Source organism: Panthera onca, chromosome A3 (assembly GCF_046562875.1).
Source record: "Panthera onca isolate mPanOnc1 chromosome A3, mPanOnc1 haplotype 2, whole genome shotgun sequence".
NCBI classification, from domain to species: domain Eukaryota; kingdom Metazoa; phylum Chordata; class Mammalia; order Carnivora; family Felidae; genus Panthera; species Panthera onca.
In genome coordinates, this window is record NC_138341.1 from 66,589,123 (window position 1) to 66,610,325 (window position 21,203).

Here is a 21,203-nt window from a genome sequence, read left to right on the forward strand (position 1 = left end):
ACATGAGTGATTTAGCCCAAAATAGTTTAGGTGTTAAGACGAAATGAACCTCACACCCATGACTTTAATGTATGACTTTCCTGTGCTATGCAATGGTATAAAGAGATACATTTGAATAGCTATTGTTAAAATAAAATGTGAGAACCTTGAGCTAGAAATAGGAAGATAAAAACCAGATGGTACTGTGTCAAAAAAATATCATCAGCAATAATTTATAATAGCTTGGTAGCTCTTGTTTGAATAGATTCATTTACCATTTAAATGCTAGAATTTTAAGTTCAACTTGATGAATTACCACTAAATCTTCACCACGATGTCACAAACATTTATTAGGCATCTACTCTGTGCTAGGTGCTGGAAATCCAGAAATGTTTCTACCTCTAACAGGAGAAAAAAGAAAATGGGACACCACTAACCCTAATCAGAAATGGGGCACCCGGGTGGCTCAGTCAGTTAAGCGTCCAACCTCAGCTCAGGTCACCATCTCACGGTTCGTGGGTTCAAGCCCTGCATCGGACTCTGTGCTGTCAGAAAACGAGATACTGTAGCTCAGTGCTGGGGTTAGTTCCATCTGGGGGTGAGAGTAGGACAGATAGCTTGTGAGGTTGTGTTAGGCAGAGAAGGGGACTGAGTGAAGGGCTCTCTCATGGAGGGCAATGATGCGAGATGGAAGCAATGAGCAAGAGTAGGGAGTGCCGCAAGCCCTCCACCTGTCATCTTTGGCCGGGCAGACCCCACCTGCTTCCCTGGGAATTTTATTTTTCATGTTTCAACCCACGTGGTAGTGACTCAGAAATTCTTATCTTCACCCTCGACCCCTACCCTGAGCTCCAGTGCTGTATGTCCTAATGCCTACACTTCATTACGGATTTCACTGCAAATTCACCATGTCCCAAAACTCTACTCATTATTTTTCCCTGAAACCTACTTTTTTCTCCTATTGTGACTATCTATGCAGGCATCCAAGAGACAGACCTTGGAGACCCACACCTCCACATCTGACAGCCCACCTTCTAGAGGTCTCAGCAGTCACCACCTCCTCCTTTTCCCTTGCCTTACCATCTCTCAGATACCAGTAGCTGTCTTCCACCTCCGGGGTCTTCTCGTTCCAACCTATTTTCTAGTCTGCTGTCAGAGTATCAGTGTTCCTAAGTTTCCCTCATAATAAATATATGGGATGCCCATTAAAATACAGACTACCAGGCTTCCCCTGGACATTCTGATTCTATGAGTCTAGGTTGGGGCCCAGGAACCTGTTTTTCTAACAAGGACTCTGAACTGGTATTATCCTCAGGGAAATTTGAGAAATACTGTTTGAATACATATCCCTGCTACATATCCTTGTAAAACCTGACAGAGCAGTGTTTTAAAATGCTTATTTAAAGGTGATTTCCAGCAAGAAATAGTTTACATTGCAAACCAGGACATGCAAATATTTATATATGCAGTAACAGACAAAATGTCCACAGCCAAGTTTTCTCACATGTTCTATTTCACTTTAAAGTAATGATAGTCAGGGACTCACTAAGTTGATTTCAGACCAACAGTTTAAAAACACTGTCCTGTAGTTTTGTTTTTTTTTTTTAATGTCTATTTATTTTGAGAGAGAGAGAGAGAGAGAGAGAACACATGCATGGGGAGAGGCAGAGAGAGAGGAGGGAGAAGAGAGAGAATCCTAAGCAGGTTCTGCGCTATCAGCACAGAGTCAGCTTGGGGCTTGATCTCATGACCTGAGCGGATCTTAAGAGTCAACGCTTAACCAACCGAGCCACCCAGGTGCCCCTATCCTTGTTTGGTCGCATTCTAGTTCATATTCATGTTTTGCAAATACTTCCATATTATATTTCTCAGTGGCCTTGACTTACTCTGTGCATGAAGTGCCCTCTGTCTAGGCCTTCCCTCGGCCCCTTGTCTGCTTGGCGAACTTTTTTCTATCTTTAAGACATGGTAAGATACCATGTCCCTTGTGTAATTTCCCTTAAGTACCACAGCCACCATGCAGGGCTTTGGTCCAGACTCCCCCTTTGCAATTTGCCCATGCCCAAGTTAGCATCTAGCATCCACTTCCCTCCTCTGCAGTTATCTGTTTACAGTGCTTGTCACTGTAATGTCACCACACTCCTTGACTGTAGGGAGCCTTTTCTTAGCAGTTTCTGTATTGCAGGGCCTAGAAACATGACTGTCACAGAATGGAAGCATGAGAAACCATAACCCAGTGGCCTGCATGAAGGAATGAGCAGGGGTGTGGTTGATCCTAGGAGCGCTAGTGTGGAGCTCAGACAGGAGCCTGTGGTCAGGTTAAGAAAAGGGCCTAAATGTAATGCCTCCCTGTCTTTCTGCCCCTCCTCTACTCTCTCTTGCATGCTCGCTCTCTCTCTCTCTCTCTCTCTCTCTCTCTCAAAATAAATAAATAAACTTAAAAAAATGTTTAAAAAAAGAAAAAAAGAAAATTCAGAGGATGCCTTGTGTGGAGTAGAGGGTCATTCTGAGACCATTGTTCTTTCATTGGTATTTAAAATCTGATGCTTTTCTTTTTCTTTTTTTCTTTTTCTTTTTCTTTTTCTTTTCTTTCCTTTCCTTTCCTTTTCTTTTCTTTTCTTTTCTTTTCTTTTCTTTTCTTTTCTTTTCGAGAGAGAAAGTATGAGCAGGGGAGAGGGGCAAAGGGAGAGAGAGAAAAAGAGAATCCCAAGCAGGCTACACACTCAGTGTGGAGTCTGACCTGCGGCTTCATCCCACGACCCTGGGATCATGCCCTGAGCCAAAATCAAGAGTTGGACACTCAACCTACTGGGCCATCCAGGTGCCCCATGAAACCATTTTTTTAAAGTAAGCTATACACCCAGTGTGGAGACCAATGTGGGGAATGTGGGGCTTGGACTCACAACCCAGAGATTAAGACCTGAGTTCAGATCAAGATTTGGAAGCTTACCTGTCTGAGCCACCTAGGCACCCCTGAATTTTCTTGCCATGTATCTCTTACTTCAATTTCTGGGTATTAATACTGAAGTCTGTCTTAAGTCTATTCATTCCCTGCCTGCACCAACTCACAGGTAACTGTCAGGTCTTACACAGGCACAAACTAACACCATGATCCTGTACTTGGGATGTTATTCCACCAAGTTTTCTCTTAGTTGGCTCTTCTTTATCCTTTGGCTCAAATGTTCCCTCCCCAGAAAGCCTTCTCTGACCACCAGATCTAAAGTGGCCCTTCCTATCACTCTGCATTGCATTCCCTGTTGTGTTTCCTCATGGCTCTTCTAATCTAAAATGTATGTGTTTGTGGGGCACCTGGATGGCTCAGTCGGTTAAGCGTCCGACTTCGGCTCAGGTCATGATCTCGCAGTTTGTGAGTTCGAGCCCTGTGTCAGGCTCTGTGCTGACAGCCTGGAGCCTGCTTCGGATTCTGTGTCTCCCCTTCTCTCTGGCTCTCCCATGCTCATGCTCTGTCTCTCTCTGTTTCTCAATAATAAACATTAAAAAAAATTAGAATGCACTTGTTTGTTTACTTGCTTATTGTCTGTGGCTAATCTTCCTGTTAGAGTCAAAGTCCCACCATGAAGGTAGAATCTCACTCATCCACTTTACCCATGCTTTCTTCCACAGCCCTGGAGCAGTACCTGCACATGCTCAGTAAATCTCTGCTGAATGAATTCACATAAAACACTGTCTTTGTTAGCTCAGGTTGCCATAACAAAATACCATAAACTGGATGGCTTAAACAACAGACCTTTTTTCTTACCATTCTGAAAGCTGGGAGGTCCAAGATCAAGGTGCTGTTGATTTGGTTCCTCCTGAAAGCGCTCTTTCCGGCTTGCAGATGCCTTTCTTCTGGCTGTGTCCTTACACAGCAGGGAGAGAGAGAGAGAGAATGAGAGAGACAGACAGACAGACAGACAGAGAGATTATAACTCCATCCATTGTGACTCCATCTCCTCTGCTACCCAGACACATGTGTGTAGGATTTTAGTGATTGCAGGAGAATGGACTCTTTTATGGTATTTCCATTTCCCTCTTATATTCCTTAAAAAAAATTAAAAGCAAGAATTTTTTTCCTTTATGATTGCTACCCCAATTCTTTTTCTCCTTAGACAAAACAAACCATGCAGACCACAGACACATATCTAAATGAAATACATTTTTTCCTTGACAGATCTTAAAGGAGAGTTAGGTTGAAGAGCCCTCAGACTGTCTTTCTCTGGCTGGAATCAGGAAAAGGAAGAATTGGCCACATTTACCCTTTTCTTCTTCCTTTTTTTTTTTTTTTTAATTTTCAAATGTTTTATTTATTTATTTATTTATTTATTTATTTATTTATTTTTGAGAGAGAGAGAGAGAGAGAGCGCGAGAGCAAGCAGGGCATAGGGGCAGAGAGAGAGGGAGACACAGAATCTGAAGCAGGCTCCAGGCTCTGAGCTGTCAGTGCAGAGCCGGAGGTGAGGCTCAAACTCACAAACCACAAGATCATGACCTGAGCTGAAATCACATGCTTAACCGACTGAGCCACCCAGGTGCTCAACTTTTATCTTTTTCTTCTTACCAATTTATCTTTCTTTCCTTCCCTTCTTCATCTTTGACTCTCTCCTAATTCTCCTGGTCTGGGTGGGGGAGAGCTGTGGGTGTTCTGGCACGCCCCAGATCTCAGGGGAGATGTGGGAAATGAGTTGGGGCTTGCTCCAGGAGAAACGGCACCTCTAAGCTGAGCAGGGACATAACTTTGGGGTTATGAGAGCCAGGACTTCCCTCAACTATAATAAACACCTTCCTGGCATATCAGGAGAATGAAGAACAGTCTCTTGGGGCCCAAGGATGTTACTGGTTCATTTATTCAAGGTTTGTGTGTATGTGTAAATAAAACAACAAACACGGACACATGCTTTTTGCCATTTTGAGTTCAATGGCGTTTCACTTGTACTTGTGAGCACTTCAACTGCAGAATCTATTGAATAAGCATTTACAGGTATTTACTAAGAACACATATGAATTCTGTGTCATGTAAAAAACATGTGCAACATTCTTTTACTATAAGAGTTATTATGGCAATTAGCAGGCTCTTGAAATGCATCACAAGCTATTAGATCAGTCAGAATAAGGCAAGGCCCTCATCATCTGCTGTTCAACACACACACACTCATTTATTTATGTCAGTTCTCAGACTCAGTAAGCAACATTGCATTGATAACTGAAAAAATAAACTTTGTAGTCATTAATAGTGATTAGTGACTAAGGGTCAAACAAAAATGTTTTACCCTTTGGGAAAAGGTCTGAAGAGAAAAGAAAATGGCAGGAGCAGGAATTTTCTGTGAGGTTTTGAAAAGGTTCAAAACTGGATACTTGGAAAGAATGAAACTTCCCTCTTGTGTGAATTTCCCCAGGGCTTTGGCCAGCCCTAGTGAGGACCTTGCTTTGCCTCCGGGAGCCGCAGGGCATCCACATGAAACTGTGCCCATTTTACCCGACTTAGAGGAACCGCCAAATGACAAAACTTTAACCAGATGCTGTAGTTCAGGCTGGTCTGGGGCAGAGAGAAAGCAGGAAACAAGGGAGACTCAGATGCATTCATTCCACAGGCTTTACTGAGTACTATTCTGTGCCAGGTAGTGTTGTAGGAGCAGAAGGTAAGAGTTTCTCCCTTCATGGAGCTCATATTCTAATGTGGAGAGAAAGATGAAAACTGTGTAATCAAACAATAAGAGTTGTTAGGAATAAAACAAAGTAAAGGTAGAGAGTGACTGGGGGCAGAAGTTTGGAGATGGCAGCAGCTTGGCAGAAATTTAGGGGAACACACTCTAGGCAGAAGAGTAGCAAGTACAGGGGTGCCTGGGCTGCTCAGTGGGTCAGGTTCCCGACTCTTGATTTCAGCTTGGGTCATGATCTCACAGTTTGTGAGTTTGAGCCCTGCATTGGGCTCTGTGCAGACAGCGGGGTGGATCCTGCTTGGGATTTCTCTCTCTCTGCCCCTCCCTAGTGTGCTCTCTCTCTCTCAAAAAATAAGCATTAAAGAAAAAGAAAAAAGTAGAGTAGCAAGTACAAAGGCTCTGAAGCGAGAAGGAACATCATGTGTGTGTGCGTGTGTCATGTGTGTGTGTAAAAAGGGGCCAGTGTACATGACATCCCAAGAGTTCAGAAAGAGAAGGAAATGAGGTCAGGGAGGTGAGCAGGGCTAGGTCACGTGGGGCCCCTTAGGCCATGGGGAGGAGTCTGAATTGCACTGGGAAGCTACGGATGATTTTAAAGGGTAGGGTCATAGGTTCTGACTTGGACAAACGCAGTCTTATCTGGCTGCTATTGCTATGTAGTAAAAAGGGCACTGGCACCAGATTAGAGGCAGGATTGTGTTAATTCAGTTGGGAAACGGTGGCTGATACTTAGGTGGGATCAGTGGAAACAGTAGCCAACACCAGGAAGACAGTGGGAGCTAGCATCTTGAGGACTGTCTCCAAAGTCCTGAAAATACTTCCAGGTTTCTGGAAGGAAAATGTGGGACAAAGGTCAGTGGGTGTGTGCAGGAGGGCAGTAAAGGTCAGGAGGATCTTTGTCTTGGAGTCAATCACAGGTGGGGTCTTGCTGGCTCAGGGCAGTCAGTGCTTGAGGGGATGCTTTGCCCCTAGGATCTTTTACCGAGTTAAGAGATAAGTGGAAAGAAGAACTTCATCAATTAGAAAGTTTCAGATCAAAAGGAGGAAGTGGAAGTCTTCTTTCCAAATGTTCAGACTTAGGATATGTCTTGGAGGTGGGGCTGACGGGGCCTGCTGGTGGCTTAGCTGTGGGGGACGAGGTAGAGAATCCAAAGCTGACTTGCAGTTTGGGGCCTGAGCTACTGAGTGGATATGGGGCTGATAACCGAGATAAGGAAGATTAAGGGAAGAATGCACTTGGAGATGGAGTCAGGTTTGGTTTTAGGTCATTTTAAGCTGGAGTTATCTGTTAGACATCTAAGAGGACAGATTGAGTAGGCAATTGGCTTCAAGGTCAGGCCTGGAGAAGGTTTTTTTGGAACCATTGGCTGCAGTCTCCTTGCCGCGTAGAATAGGCTCAAATGCCTTTCCCACATTTCACGGAACTCAACAGCGGTCAAGATGATTTGGGGGAATTTCCAGGTGGACAGGGAGGGAAAGATGGCTTCATTCCTTGTCACTTTTAGCTCCAGCTTCTGCTTCTTTTGAATCAGTGCAGTTTATGGACAATATCTTCTTCCTCTGCAACACCCTTCCCTCAGAGAAGGAAATCAGCCACTTCCTTGATTTCCATATTCAGTCAGGCTGTCAAGTGTTTGCTGGAAACAGAGGTGAGTGTGCATGTTTGGGGAGAGAAGGTGGGGTCGTACTATACTAACACAAACTCATTTTTTTAAATTTTTTTTATTTAGAGAGAGAGAGAGTTTGAGCTGGGGAAGGAGCAGAGGGAGAGAGAGAGACAACCTTAAAATTTTTTTTTTGTTTATTTTTGAGACAAAGAGAGACAGAGCACAAGAGAGGGAGACACAGAATCTGAAACAGGCATCAGGCTCTGAGCTGTTCGCACAGAACCCGATGCGGGGCTCAAACCCACAAACCGTGAGATCATGATCTGAGCCGAACTCAGACGCTCAATCGACTGAGCCATCCAGGCACCCCGAGAGAGAGACAATCTTAAGCAGGCTCGATGTTCAGCTTGTGAGCTCATGACCTGAGCAGAAATCAAGAGTCACTTAACCAACTGAGCCACCCAAGCAAGCCTACGAATACTATTTTTTAATAACACAAATACTATTAAATGGAATACTAGTCTTCCATGTTCTTAAAATGTCTTAGATCGCTGTATGTGAGGGACATTTCAGGGTATTTCTTTTTTTTTTTTTTAAGTTTATTTATTCTTAAGTTTATTTATTTATTTTGAGAGAGAGAGAGAGAGAGAGAGAGAGCGAAAGCGCGCATAAGGGCAGGAGGAGAGATAGAATCCCAAGCAGTCTCCGTGTGGTCAGCACTAAGCCTGGCTCGGGGCCTAATCTCAGGGACTGAGAGATCAGGACCTGAGCTGAAATCAAGAGTTGGACACTCAACCAACTGAGCCACACAGGGGCCCCATTTGCTCTTCTTTTTTTCTTTTTTAAGGGTATCTCTGTGGCCCTTTTGCATCTCTCATTCTTAGCACCTAGACTTTTCCTGGCAGAGGAACTAAACTCTCTCCACCCATGCCCCACTCTCCCCACAAGGCAGCTCCAGATCCATATTTATATATTCAAATCCACCAAGAACTGAGAAAAATCTCTCTTTAGAAAACATTTGCTGTTTGTAAAAAGTCAGCCTTTCTCAACTTTGACAATCCCTGAAGCATCCAGACAGCTTCTCAGGGCAGGGAAGAGGGAGAGGGTTCAGGCAGTTGCCCCTCCCCAGTCACTGATGACGGTAGGGGAAAATAGTCCAAGCTCTGGTGTCCCAGGAGGCATCTTTTTACCACATACCTGGAATAAGACCCATTGGCAGCAGGACCACAGGACTTGGCGGAGGAGCAGGGGCCAGCAGAAGGCACTTTGCCCTGGGGGAGACTTGTACCTCAAGTGCTTCTGCATTTTACAGATTTAGGAAATGACAACTCAAACCAGAAATAGCTAAAGCACTAACATGCCCTTGATACTGTAGAACATCTCTGTTGTTGAAACACTGAATTTTAAGCAATCCAGACAAAGAGAAAGATATGCAATTGATAGGTCCCTTAATGCAGATAATGTGAGAAAGTGGCTGGGTTTATAAAAATGTTATGTGACCAGAAAGAACTGGAAAAGCAGAAAAGACACATTCCGGGTTCTGTGATTTCAGTACCAAAGCAGAGAATTTCCTGCCCAGAGTGTAGGGTTTAACAGTGCCGTCCCGGATGGGGTGGGTATTTTAATGCTAGATGGGCTATTGTAGTGCTGGGTTTTAGTATTCATACTGCTGCTTAAATTAGTGATAAGTAATGTGCTATGAATTCAGTTCTTCTGAACCTGTTTGTTCTCTTTGAGGTATCCTGAGATAAAAGAACCCCAAAGATAACCTTATTCTTATGCTGTCCTCTGGCCAGAGGATGGGCAACCAGATAAGCTTCTCCTTAAAACAATATTGCCTAATGAGGATCCCTTCCTGATAGGTGGTGCCAATGTTGCATAACTCCACCTTTTTAGCTGTCTCTCCTCTTCCCAGTTCCTCCCTCTGTCTCTGTTCCTCTGCTTTCAGAAGATTCTTTTCTTTCTCACTTTCACCAAATCCAAGTAGTCATTACTTACCTGCTTTGCTTCCCAAACACTGTGAGGAAAACTATGGACCCTCACCCAAGAAAAGTATATATACAGGAGCATACGTGGATCATGCTACTAAAATGGACCCATGTTAAGGACCCTACCCTGAGGGGCTACACAGTGGTTGAAGGAAGTAAGGAGAGGGGTTAGAAGCTATTTCTTTAAAAAAAAAAAATTTTTTTTTAACGTTTATTTATTTTTGAGAGACAGAGACAGAGTGCAAGTGGGGGAGGGGCAGAGAGAGAGGGAGACACAGAATCGGAAGCAGGTCCCAGGCTCTGAGCTGTCAGCACAGAGCCTGACATGGGGCTTGAACCCACGAACTGTGAAATCATGACCTGAAGTCTGACGCTTAACCGACTGGCGCCCCTGGGGTTAGAAGATCTTGATCATAGTCATGAACTAGGGCTCCTGTGATAGAGCAAGGATGCTGCTGTGAGAATAGGTGGGAACTCTACTTCCTGCTTCATCATCTGTAAACATGCAAGTCTTCCTGTTCCCTCTCGTAAAATTGTTTGTCACATAGCTTTATATTTCCATCTTGGGCAATAAACCAGGTAACTTAATCTTTATGTGTTTTCAATGTAGATTAATTGGGAAATTGAATTAAGTTAAAGAGCTGCTATCCTTGAGGACCTGTGGGACTTCTGTCTGTGGTATATATTTGATGCAAGGAACTTGATTTCAGAAGACCCGACTTCTTGGCTCTGTTATCTATTAACTCTACAGTCTTGGACATGTGAAAATAATTCTCTGGCCTTAATTCTGGCCATATGAGGACTACGGTAATGGATTGTTGTGAAGATCACACAAGATGTATCCATGAACATATTTTGTAAATCTTGAGGAGCTACAAATTCAATTTGTTATGATCCAATAAATGTATAGCAAGATGATATTCACATCTCATAATGTCTATTGCTAGGGGCTGGGGCCTTTACTAATATGCATTACAGGCTCTGAAATACAAATTCTCTCTCCTCTCTCTTTTTTTTTTCTGTGTAGATTGGGGAAGGATTATATGATGGTTAGCTTTATGTGTCAGCTTGGTTGACTGGAGTCTAGTCCTCTAGTCAAATATGTTTAGATGTTGCTGTGAATATCTTTTAGATGTGATTAACATTTAAGTCAGTAGACTTTGAGTAGAGCAGATTGCCCTTCATAATGGGAGTGGACATTATCTAATCAGTTGAAGGCCTGAAAAGGAAATGAGATCCCACAAGAGAAAGAATTGCTGCTTCCTGACTGCCTTTCACTCAAGACTGCAAACATCATCTCTTTCCTGGGTCTCAAGCCTGCAGCTGGCTCTGCAGGATCCAGACTTGCCAGCCCCCACAACTGCATGACCCATTTCCTTAAAATAAATCTATATATCTCTCTATACATCTATTGATTCTATTTCTATGAAGAACCCTATCAGGTCAGGTAAAGGGAAGAGGAGAGGAGGGTGAGGAAATTTTGCATGGCCGTTAGAAAAGAGAGGATCTAGTGCCCTGTTTAAATTTTTTTTTTTAATATTATTTATTTTTGAAGAGAGAGACAGAATGCAAGTGGGTTAGGGCAGAGAGAGAGGAAGGCACAGAATCCAAAACAGGGTCCGGGCTCTGAGCTGTCAGCACAGAGCCTGATGTGGGGCTCGAACTCACAAGCTGTGAGATCATGACCTGAGTCGAAGTCGGTCGCTCAACCAACTGAGCCACCCAGGTGCCCCGAATCCAGTGCCCTGTTTAAAAAGTGAATTCTGTAGGCTTGGGTGGGCTGCTTTATCTGGATTACACATGGAAGCACAGCTTTTCCCCTTATAATTCCTCTTAATTCGGTACTATTGAAGTGAAGGTATAGTTTGCCTATTAAAAGAAAAAACTGGTGTGTTTCCTTCCTCTGTGTGTGTGTGTGTGTGTGTGTGTGTGTGTGAGAGAGAGAGAGAGAGAGAGAGAGAGAGCGAACACGTGTGTGTGCATCTATTTTAAGCATACTTTAGATCATTCTGCATGTAGAAATTCACATCCTGCTTTTATTCTTATGTTTACATGCAAGCATTTTTCTGTGTTGTGACAAACTGTCATAGGCATCACTTTTAGTGGCTGCACATCCAATCTATTGATACTAATTTATTTACTTATCTCTTGATTGTTTACCTTTGGTAGTTATTGATATGTTGATTGTTGTTACTGTCATTTTAAATTATAATGCAGCAAGGTGTGGTGGGTAAAGCACAAAGTTTGGAGATCTCTAGATGTAGGTTTGAATTTCAGAAAAGATATTTAGCTGCATGACTTAGGGAAGTTACTTAATCACAAAATGTGAGATGTGGGTGGTATTACTTTACTTTACATGTTTTAATGATTGAGAAAACATAAAAATGCCAGTAGAGTCCCTGGCACATGGTAGGCATTCAGTAAATGATAAAAATACATTTCAAGTCAACTGTTAAATCCCCAAGGTCAAGGCATGATTTTATTATTTCCAACGCCTATCCTGGTTTATGATGTATAGTACTCAGTACAGGACGTATTTGCGGAGCTGTTGACTGCTTTAGTGAGCTTTGCCAAAATTTAGGATTATTTTCTTAAGTGGAATTACTGGATCAAAGGATAGAGACAAGCAAGGCTCTTGAAACATGTTACAGATTGGTCTCCTAGAAGCATTGTATCAATTTAAGTGGTTGTTATGCCAACAGGGAGTACATTTATGCATGAAAGCAGCAGACCTCATCTGCCTTAAGTCATGACTATTGTCATAACCAGTGGGTGTGACCTTGAGTACTGCTGGCACCAAAGCAGTCCTGTCCCATAGGGAAGGGGGAAAAAAAAAAACCTGGCCAGGAGTGGGTGAAGTGGGGCTAATCACAAGACTGGGCTTGCTAATAAGGCAGCCTGCCAGGGGATTGCCCATTGAAGGAGCTTATTTGGGAGTGTGGTAGTTTAGTTTTTGGTGGTTGCTCCTGATTTGGCTTTTCTTGAGTCCTTGACTTTTGGGGGATAAATGTATCACCAATAACAGTTGGGTTGTAACTTCTGAGTGTGTAAAAAACACTTACAGAAGTGTTCATTTACTGTTGCTTTTATGGAAATCAAAGGAGATCAAGGCATCAGACAAATACATCTTGGTTCCTATATTTGTACTCCAAACCAGGAAACGGTAGAGCCAATGAGAAATAATCTTCATAGTTTCTGAGATTACAGATGGAATCATAATAGATACAAATTTTTGCACATTTATGCTTATGTCATATGATTATGTCAAAGATTGAAATTCAATTTAGGCCTTCTACCAAGTAAACTACCCATCTATGGATAATAAGATGGCTGTCATATTTAAAATCAGCATGAAGAAAAAGGAAGAATTTAAGTGTGTTCAGGTCTCCTTTTCCCCATACCTGATAAATTCAATTAGCATTCTTGATTAGCACAAAGATGAGGGGCATTCCATACATTTTTTTCTATCACCTAGGTGAAATACATAAACTCTCTGGGTTCACAATACAATAATCAGAAATGTTTAATATTCAAAATGTCTGTGTATTCACACATATAATTCTGTGTTGCATATATGCCATTTAATTTAGGCAAAGTAAATTTGCGGTTCCTTTTCTTGTGTGCTGTAGCTTAAAAGAAGATGGAGACAATGTACCCTTTTGAGAACTCCAAATATAGAAAAAGAAGTATAACATCCCTTTCTTCCAAAAGAAATTGCTTTCCTCTCTTTTTCCTTTTTAAGACCAAAAGATTTCACTGAAAGATCAGAAAATCTGGCCATGCCCCCAAGGTTCCCACTGAACCACAAACTGTTTTTATACTTGGGCTCTTTACTCATCTAGGTCACCTGACAGACTCAGTAGATCAGACTTGAAAAAACAAAGGTCACTTCCCCCTCCCCTGGGGCAAGGAAGCCTAGCCTTCCAGGAAACAAAGCCCTGTTTGCCGTCCCAAGAGGTGGAAGAAGAAATACTACTTGTTCCTTCATGATGAGTCAACCCCCTAGACACAGTTAATTTCTCACTGGCATTGGTATAAATTTCTGCCTCCATAAATAACAAGATCGGTTTGAGTTTCCCCATCATCTCCCTAGGCACTGAGATTTGAAGCCTTGGCAGTCTTTGTGGCTCTTCTCTTGTGTTTGCCAAATAGTTCTATCAGCTGCCAAACCTAGATTCTTCCACCAGAGCTCTTGTGCCCACAACCTTATCTGTATCCCCCACACCCACCTCCAAGATGCTACTTTTGTTATGGAACCAGGCTGGAATGCTGATGGAAAAACCAAGTGGCACTCAGAGATCTTGGTGGATCCGAGGTTTATTTAACACTGGCGGGCTCAGAGGAGACCATTTCTCCAAAGATCTGAGCCCTGAATGCGAGCGGGAAAGGTAATTTATAGTTATCAGCCTCCATATTTGTGTGTGTGTGTGTGGGGGGGGGGGGGGTGGTTCACACATGCAGCAAACAAAGAAGAACCCAGAGGAGGGGTCTCTAAGCTAGAGACCAGAGTTTGTTTTAGCCCCATCAGCCATCTTTGGTGTACTTTATCCACTTCTCCAACAGTCCCCACTTTGATGCCTTTTATTTATTTATTTATTTATTTTTAATTTTTTTTTTAATGTTTATTTTATTTTTGAGACAGGGAGAGACAGCATGAACAGGGGAGGGTCAGAGAGAGAGGGAGACACAGAATCTGAAACAGGCTCCAGGCTCTGAGCTGTCAGCACAGAGCCTGACGCGGGGCTCGAACTCGCAGACCACAAGATCATGACCTGAGCCGAAGTCGGATGCTTAACCGACTGAGCCACCCAGGCGCCGCCCCTTTGATGCCTTTTAAAAAAAAACTTTGAGTAGGCATCACCTTTCAGTTTTACAGGTTAGTACACTCGAAAGGCTAAGATATGTGCAGTAGTTTGGCAAGCAACAGTGTTTTCAGTAAAATGTACCACGGCATTCAGTATACAGGGGCCAATGGATACAAGTAAAATTATGGAGAGGAGGGGCCCCACCAGGGCAGGAAGCCAGGATGCCCAATCTGTGAGATCCCATCCTTTCCATTGATTGATACTTTCCTGTTGTCTATGTTGAATTCTTTCCTTGAGTTCCTTAACCTTAGTTGTAACTATTCCTGACAGGTTTACGAAATAGCAACATTCCTCCCCCAGAAAGATGAAGTCCCTCTTTTTCTGAAGTGAGGAGGTCAAGGGCTCGCCTATTTTGGAGGGTCACTGCCACCAGAGAGTTTATTTGGCTTTGTAAGGTTACCAGAGAATCTGCCCCTTGTTCCATGTCTTCATTTAGCTCTTGAGATAGTCTGTGGCATAGTCCTATGGATGAACCTATGCCCCCTATTCCAGTTCCTATTCCTGTCGCAATTCCTGCTCCTATCAGAATGGATAGCAGGATTGCCCGTTTAGCCTGGGACTTGTGGCTAGAGGCTGTTAGGAGCTGATCTTCATTGTACACGGATATCTCTGGGGTTAGGAAAACAGGATAACATATCTGAGTCCAGTTGGCCTCTAAGCATCGGTAGGCCAAATTAGAACACAGAACACACCAGGGGTTGAACATAGGGTTGTATTTCTCTTTAAGGTTATATTTCTTCCGTATAGAGGTACTATTCATACCTTCAGGGACTGTACAGATTAGATTGTCAGCATTTGTGAGACGGATCCCAGTGGCCAGGAGTCCAATTAAGACAGAGGTGTTGGTTTTGAGATTTTCAGGAGCTTCCCAGGTCAAAGGGATAGGAGTGGCTAAGTAAGCCCTCCAGCTAAGGGGCAAGCACATCCAGCAGGTTTGGGTGTGATTATCTATTTTATGAGGACTTGTAGAGTAGTGTTGGCCCAACGCTGGAGTGGGGAATTGGTAAGCATCTGATTGAGGGCTGAAAGGTTCAAACCCTGGTAGGCTGCCGGGGGAGTGGTCGCCTTTATGGCTTGTATTACCCTGTCCTGGGTATCCTTTATAATGTTTTGGAGGGCCCTGTCTTGCATCCCTCCCCCGTCCAAGATCCCCCATTGAGGAAGGTAAGTGTAGCAAGCTCATTTCCCTTTCTGGAGGCCTTTGTTGTGACATGTGTTCCTGATATTTTGGGTTATCTCTGTGGTCCAATACTTAGTCCTTGGGGCACTGGATGACTGACAGAGAGTGGGTGTTTCTCCCTTGTAGCAATCTTTGTGGAGGGAGATGAAGGCGCTGGACGCCCTTGACCCCCCTTATTGTCGTATAACAATCCTGGGGGCAAAGTGCGTAAGTGGCAATTGTGAGGGTGAGAGAAGTTATAATATACAGGCAATACTTAATAATCCTCCCATCCAGAGGAAGTATGTGAGACCCAGCATGCATCTTTTGTCCCATGTCCAGGTTGTTGGTGCAGTCTCTCTCAGCCCAACAGTAAGAATTAAGATCAGACTATGATACCAATAAGGGGCAAGGGCTGGCAGAGTTGTATCCAAACCCCTGGGCTCAGTCCACATGTTGATTCCTCAAGCTTCTGCCATGTGCAGGCCAGCCAGCTTCCAGGGTGTGGCTGGAGCAGGGCTGGAGATCTCAGGGGCCAGTGTCTTTTTGAGGGTCCGTTTAAGTGGGTTGACTGGATCTGGATCACTTCACCAGGTTGAGGGTTCCTCTGTTGGCTTTCTTAACTCTGGAGTAATGGACCCATGGGGTGATATCTAAAACTGAGTCCTCTATTTGGTTGTATATCTGTAAAGTCCATCTCCAAATCTTCGAAAGAGGTGGGTGTCTGGTAACTGTCAGATCAGGTTTAGGGAAGATATGGTTTGCATATTTAGAGATCCATCCTGTTTTCCAGTTGTTTAAATAACCGTATGCCCATTGGGTCTTATTATTATCCTCATAGAATAACAAGCATATAAGATTGCCTATACATGAAATACTGTGACAATTTTCTGAAGTTTACTTCAAGTTGTCTAGTTTAGGCAAACAACAAACATTTAAAGGCAATCATAACTAGAATTTAACATCCATAATGGTGTATTGTTGAAATATAGTTGTTCTCTCTAAGCCCCCCCCCACTCCTCTCCTTTCCAGAGATAGCCAAATTGAGACCAGTGCATTTGTAGAATAAATCCAGTCTTAACAAATCTGGCCTAATTATTTACATAAGTTCAGCAAGAATAATGATTGATCATGAGGATCTTTTAAAGTTTGCTTTGTTGGAACCTTTTATAAGGATCTCTGGGTTGAAATTTTAGTAGCCTCTCCAGGCCAGAAGCCAAGCCAAATACTTGTCATCAGACAGGTCTGCAATACCTGTAGAATTGGGTGAATTCCTCTTCATGAGGTGCCCAAGATATCCTGAGGTTCCTGCACCTGCCAGGAAGTGACCTTCTTTACTTACCTGGTGAGGCTGCTGGAACTCTGTAAGCAAGGCACCAAGCCAACATTATGGCTCCATGTTTTATAAAGCTAACCCTAAGTGGCTTAAGGAACCTTAATTTCCTTAAGTCTGTCTGGTTATATCTGAGTCTATGAATGTCATCCTCAAATATGACATTCCAGTCAAAGCCTTGGTAAAATAACCAGTATTTCCAATGGTGACCTTTTACAAGATGAACAGATTCTTAATGAACTTATGCAAACAATTGTAATTGCCATGAAATAAAGAATACTCATTGAGAGTTTTGAATTTGAGGGGAGTTATGTAGAGAGAAAAGATAAATGCTTCAGTATACAAATGCATACTTTATGACATTTTTGTATATCATAGATATCTTAAGAGAAAGTTTCCTTAATCTGGAAGAGGAAACATTAGAGAACCAGCAATATTTTCAACAAGAATCACAAAACTATCATCTACCTCAGTTCATTTAATCCCATGTTCCTAATTCTTGTTCAATTTGAATGCAGCTTTTTAGTTCTGGAAACTCTTACCCATTTTAGTATTAATCTTAAAGATGTTGAATACCTGTATTTATACCCAAAGTCCTTTTTATAAATCTCCTTGAACAAGAAACACATTTTGTGAGAGAATAAGAACAATTATAAATGACAAAATCTCAGAAATAGACATCGTTAAAGATCTGATGAAAGTTCATTATGATGCAATTGACAAAAAAATTCGGTTATTTCTGTGACACATAACATCTCAAGTAATCAGAATATTAAGTTATGACCTTATATCAAAACATTAAAACTTTAGGAATTGCATATATTAGGGCAGTTACAGCATTTACCTGTGCAATACAACTTAAGGTTTACCATCGTATGACAGTGCTTTTCCAAGTAACAGCATCCCAAATAAAAGGGCCTAATTGGTCAAGAAGACTTCATTTACCATTTAAATCCTGAGAAGTTTGTTAAAACCCCAGAAGTCATAAGTGCATCCTAAATAGGATTACAGATCATTACAAATCTTATAATTTTATTTATTCCACCAAAGTGGCAATAAAAGATCCCAAAGGTGAATGTATAGCATTACACAGTTGTTATCAAAACCTAGCTCCTTTAACATTGAGAAGTTTTAACTAAGTAATCAAAGACCTAATAGAGATGAGACCTAAAACTCTGATTTTCCCAGAGGATAAACCTTTGTTTGCATTGTCTTATCAAGAGCAGATCCACAGTTCAAGAAAACGTTGTCATTTGAGCAGAGAGAAAAGCAGAATTTCAACCTTATACCAGTGTACTTTTAAAACTCCATTTATCTCAACCTTCTACAACTTTCTTTTGCTTCCAAATTTTGTCCCAAAGCCATTTCTTTCCAAATAACCAGTCTCATTTACGACAAAATTACTTTCTTCTACCCTCAACGAAACTGTATTTCCATTCCTTATATCTTTCTTATATATCTCCTATTTTCCTATATACAGGGTTGCTTTCTTTATTTTCATCAGTCTTAAGTAATTTAGCAGAATTTTAACTCTTAGGAAACCTTAGTCTCCAGTTGAGGACTTAGTAACCAATTGAGAGGTGTTTACATCATAATTTTTTAGATAGTGAATTCACGAACCAATTAAGTACAAAGCATGTTTTCCAATAGGTCCGAATAGCCTTTATTTCTCAGCAATAAATTAAAAACACAAACGTATGTTCAATAATCAAAGCTTTAGCATTCCATCCTATTTGGAAAGTTTCAGGTTACCAAGACCTTGAAAGTTAACAATTACCCGTGAAAACTTTGAGACAGGCAAAGTTAACTATCATTAACAAATTGCAACAGAGCTAACATGAACTTATTTGACCTTTGCCGATACCTTTAAAGACAGGTCCAATAAACTTAAATTAGTTTAAACATCAAATATATGTCACCTGCCTCCACCTAAAAGTCAATCAATTTTCCCCATTGTCAATTTTCATTTGGGGCACCAGGGGAGATATCTGAAATGGGTGGTCCAAGGGGGGTGCACTTTGCTCCTTGACTTGGAGGGTGGGAGGAGGAGCCAATGGTGCCTGAGACACTGAGGATGGTGTAGGACCACACCCAAGGTGGTGCAGAAACATGAGGGGGAGGGGAAGGCAGAAGCAGCACCTGCTTGGGAATATTCCTTAAAGTCCCTGTCCTGAGGTAGACTAACCACAGTTGGTTCTAATTATAGCCGTTCACCTGGGAAATGAGGGATAATCCCTCACATTTATTAAGCAGAGGAACAGGGAGAGAGAGTCAGTGTCCCCTTTTAGTCTGGTTCTATCTCGGCTAGACCAGTAAGGTCTCCTTCTGGAGGTTCCTCCTGATTTTGGTTGGAGTTTTGGGACTTTGCCTTGTTGGGACACTTATTCTTTTTAATGTCCTTTCTCCTTGCAGTAGGTTCATATTTATGGCCTTCTCAGCCCCCTGCTCTGATCCCCCAGAGAGCCTCCTGATACCAGCAGACGTGGACTGGCATCTGGAGAGTGCCTGAGCCTGGCTGAGGGTGCAGTCTGGCCGGTGGTCCTTGCGGTGGAGGGTTCTCTGGCCCAGAAGGGGAGGAGAGATGGGAGGCTGCCGCGGCAGCTCCATGGCAGCGGCAGTGGCAAGACAGATGGGGAAGAGTTTCAAGCTCAGGAAAGGGGGAGGGAGCCTAATGAGTCATGAGGAGGCAGAACACTAGGGGAGCGGTGGGTCGCTTCTTTGGCTCCCTGGGTGAGTCTCCGGATAAAGTGGCTAAAACCTTTGCTTGGGTCTCCTTGCTCCGCCCCGACCCCACAATGTTCCCATGAGGTGGAGTCACAAAGACAGACAGAGGGACAGGGGCGCCCCCTCCAATGAGGAGACCAGCCAGTTGCCCGTCTGCCCGTGTCTGAAGGGACCCAGGTGACGCTCAGCCCCACAGGTCCCAGCCCTGTGACCCATGATCAGAAACCACTCTGATATTGCCACAGATGAGCACCATCCATCATGGAATTGCAGACGGGCCCAATCAGACTCCGTGGGCCCCTGGGAACCCCAAGGGCTCCCGCCGGTGGAGCCACGGAATTGAACTCAGTAGGCAAGCTAGACCGAGTTGCACATTCACATTCACATACACACCAGAGGTTATTACATTTCCTCCCACAGAATTCCTACCTGTGAGACTTCTGAAATCTCGGGGAGTGATCAGGTTCCCCTTCCACTCTTGCAAGTGGGCCTGACTAGATTGGGCCCCAACCTTACCAGTTCCGATGTCGGGTCCAGGTCCTCACCTGCCAAGTCTCCTCAAGTCCAATGGGAATGGCAGAGCAGGGCTGGCCCGAGGTGACAAAGCAGGAGACTGCCAAAATTCAGGCAGGGCACGCACTCTCCCTTGTGATTCCTCATTCCGTCACCGCCTCACCATTCTCCCAAACTGGTGGTAACAATGGGCCAGTGAGGTTGGGTTTCCCGGTCAGGGGATCAAATTTGTTACGGAACCAGAATGGAACGCTGACGGAAAAACCAAGCGCCACTCGGAGATCTTGGTGGATCGGAGATTTATTTTACACCGGCGGGCTCAGAGGAGACCTTTTCTCCAAAGATCTGAGCCTTGAATGCGAGAAGGAAGGGTAATTTATAGTTATAAGCCTCCATATTTGTGTGGGGGGGGGGGGGCGGGGGGAGGGGTTGCGAGCACAGCAAACAAAGGAAGAAGAACCTGGAGGAGGGGTCCCTGAGCTAGAGACCAGAGTTTGTTTTAGCCCCATCAGCCATCTTTGGTGTACTTTATCCACTTCTCCAACACTTTAACACAGACTCTCCTCACCTCTTGCCTGGACCATCCTGATCTGTGACTTCTTACCAGATCTACTGGCTCCAGTTGATATTTTTACTTTATTTTACACTTTATGTGTCCCATCCTTATCCCCATTGCTCAGGTGGAGCTCAACCTCTCTTTTTCCCAGTACCTGATGGGGTTTTGGAGTGGTGTTGGGGGTTCAGAGCAGACAGCCAAGAAAGAATTCTTGAAGATGTCTTTGGTGCAAAAAAAGGTGATTTTATTAAATCTCAGGACCTGTGGGCAGAAAGAGCTGCCCTGGGGTTGTGAAGAGTGACTGTGGGGTTGAGGGAGATAAAGTCAAGAGGAAGCTTCTTAAAGGGATTTCCGTGTGCTAAAGAAGACCTTTTTTTTTTTAATGTTTATTTAATTTTGAGAGAGAGAGAGAGAGAGAGAGAGAGAGTGCACAAGTGGGGGAGAGGCAGAAGGAGAGGGAGACACAGAATCTGAAGCAGGCTCCAGGCTCTGAGCTGTCAGCACAGGACCCAACATGGGCTTGAACCCATGACCCACAAGATCATGCTGGGAGCCAAAGTCACTCAACTGACTGAGCCACCCAGGCATCCCTCCATGTGCTAAAGAAGACTTACAGATTACTGGAGACCTAGCTATTGTCAAGGTAAAGTTGTCTTTCCCTCTAGCAAAGCATTATCTTTAAGACAGTAAAGAGTTCCTGGAGATTAGGCTATTGATAAGATTGCCTTTTTCTTGTAATATTACTAAGATATTTGTAAGCTGATGGAGACTCTATCAGTTTAACTCATTTGTTTTCTGTCCTTTCCTTTGTTCTTAGGCAGC

General features: G+C 43.3%; 1 long non-coding RNA gene across 1 annotated transcript in view; it reads right to left on the reverse strand.

Annotated features, from left to right (window-relative positions):
* LOC144615815 (uncharacterized) overlaps nucleotides 1-20,117 on the reverse strand; it is a 40,087-nt gene extending 19,970 nt beyond the window's left edge. Inside the window, exons 1-2 of the long non-coding RNA XR_013554427.2 lie at nucleotides 19,742-20,117; nucleotides 3,740-3,839 (exon numbers count right to left, since the gene is read on the reverse strand). This is a non-coding gene — a long non-coding RNA (uncharacterized LOC144615815). The remainder of the gene's footprint in view (nucleotides 1-3,739; nucleotides 3,840-19,741) is intronic.
* Nucleotides 20,118-21,203: the final 1,086 nt, after the last annotated feature.